The sequence below is a fragment of the Adiantum capillus-veneris genome, chromosome 3, assembly GCF_014529385.1.
Source record: "Adiantum capillus-veneris isolate H3 chromosome 3, ASM1452938v2, whole genome shotgun sequence".
Classification (NCBI taxonomy): Eukaryota; Viridiplantae; Streptophyta; class Polypodiopsida; order Polypodiales; family Pteridaceae; genus Adiantum; species Adiantum capillus-veneris.
Genome location: NC_140933.1, coordinates 141,010,169 through 141,012,503, shown reverse-complemented (window position 1 = coordinate 141,012,503; position 2,335 = coordinate 141,010,169). Strand labels below are relative to the sequence as shown.

The following is a 2,335-nucleotide window of genomic DNA, read 5'->3' as shown; positions in this document are numbered from 1 at the left end:
GCCTTGCACACTAAAAACATCAATTACTTTTCCATAGACCTGCCTGTGCATCATACAATTTTCTTCTTTTTTATCCCCTACACAACAACCTACATTCGGTCCAACATAGGTCATATGGCACTTGGAAGCCTTGGTAGCATTAGTAGCATCACCATGAGTAACAAAAGTAGCCCTCAAAAGGCATTGAAAAGCATACATCCCTGCAAAGAGGCATACCAAGCCCCTAAACACATTGGAGATATCTGCACAAGCATCATTTTTCCATGAAGCACCCATAATTTTCTCAAGATGCATTTCTTCATCAAGAAGACAATAAAAAAACTCACTAGTTACATCTTTTGGCATGCCAGTATCAAGGGAAGAAGAGAGGGATACACCATCACCTGCTTCAGGCATGAGGCTATCAAAAAAACCGATATCATCAACAACACCATCATACAAACGCTCAACCTGTACCACTTCATATACACTCTCACCATCACAAAAGCTCATATCCTCGTCAACTGAAGCACTCTCATTCTTCTCTACCACTGTTTGCACATACATCTCATGGGAGACAAGGCATTGCCCTCACTGTTGACGTGAGTTAAGATTCAAAGCATCCTCATACACAATTTCATAAATACTTTTTGAGACAATTAAACCATTTGCCTCTTCATGCATAACCTCCATATCAATTCCACTTGATGATAGGTCACAAGTGCTCTCTGTCTCACTATCACTCTCTCCAAATCTGGCTTTGACTTCCAAGGCTTCCAAATTGTGATGAATTGCCTCCTTGTCTTTAAGCTCGACAAGGATAAAAGACCTTAATTTATCATCAAATCTCTCTCCCACCATCACTACATGAATATGTTTCTTTGTCGCTCTCATAACCCTCCTCATCAGCTGTAACCATTTCACTATGCATATCAAAACCAAACCCATCATGGGGCAAGCATACCTGAGATGCCGAGGTCTCCAAGCTCTCCCAGTACTGTGTCTGAAGTTCTCTCCACGACTCGATGAGTTGAGAACCATTCTCAATGGTACAAAACAACTATGGAGGATCATAAAAAGCTAGAAAAAGAGCTAGAAAAAGATCCCTTTTCATGCTTTGTCAATGGTACAAAACAACTCTCATTCTCAATGGTACAAAACAAATCTGGAGGATCAAAAAAAGCTAGAAAAAGAGCCCTTTTCATGATTTTCCAACTCCACTGTTCATCCTCGGACAACATAGAATAAAGGTAGCATGCATCACAAAGAAGCGTTGCCATGCATACTCGTCATCATAAAGGTCCAATTGAGAAAACGCGTACTCCACAAGGCAAAATCATGCCACAATATCCTCATTTTGGGCACCTGTGAAGAATCTACTTGTAGCCATGTCCATATTGGATCACCTCTAGCATAAGACCATTGTAAACTTAAGATATAGAGTTCGATCCTCAGTGGTGGGCACCAAAAACATGACAGAAGAAAGCAAGAGAAAAACACCTCTATAGCTTGGCCTCTCTTCCAGTCGGGGATCATAAATCTATCTGCTTGAACCGTGCAACTACCACTGTGAAGACCATATCATGCTGTCAACCCAAGCCTAGGTGCTCCACTAAACCACAAAACAATTATGTACTCACTTGTGGTTGACCAAAACAAATAACGAACCTTTCATCTCTATAGTCTCTTTCATACACCAACAACACAAGGCTCTTCAATGGGTAATCAAATCCAACCCTTACGGGCAAGAGAATACAATAGACAATGTGTACATTGCAAATCTTTCTATGACAAGGCGAGAGGTGTATAGGAAAACAACCCTGCAAGTGCTCGAATAATACACCAAAAAAATATATCTATCTCGCTCTGGAGCTCTCCCTTTAGCTCTCTAGTTTGACTTCTGTGAGAAGCTTGCAAGCCCCAACCCGCTCCCTTCTCTCTGAGCTACTCTCGGCTTTTTCCACCCTCTCTCTATGGATCATCCAGCCCCTGGTTCTAGCTTTCCTTCTTGCTCACGGCGAGTTATTTTGCTTCTTGGCTTTCCAGCTTGCTAGACCTTCTTACAAGTACAAGCAATTAGCACCCACCCTCTGAATCTGTGCTCTCATTACTCTCCATTTACAAAAATGTACCCATGCTCAAAGTTGACATTCCCTGCATATGGAGGCCTCCCAACCCTTAACGCTCTCCGTCAAAGCCTTGTCTAATTTCTTGGTAGCACCAGCCCTTGGAACCCCTTCTCTGCTTGGCTTTCACTCCCCTTCAAGACCTGCCCACGGGTGGCCCTATATGTAGGGCCCTCAGTCTCTCTTGAAGTAATTTCCACTCCTTTAGTTGATCATCCGAGGTGGGTTGC

The 2,335-nt window shown here is 42.7% G+C and overlaps 1 pseudogene; it reads right to left on the bottom strand.

The window, feature by feature from the left end:
* Positions 1-329: 329 nt before the first annotated feature.
* LOC147461818 (uncharacterized) lies at positions 330-2,087 on the bottom strand (annotated as a pseudogene).
* Positions 2,088-2,335: the final 248 nt, after the last annotated feature.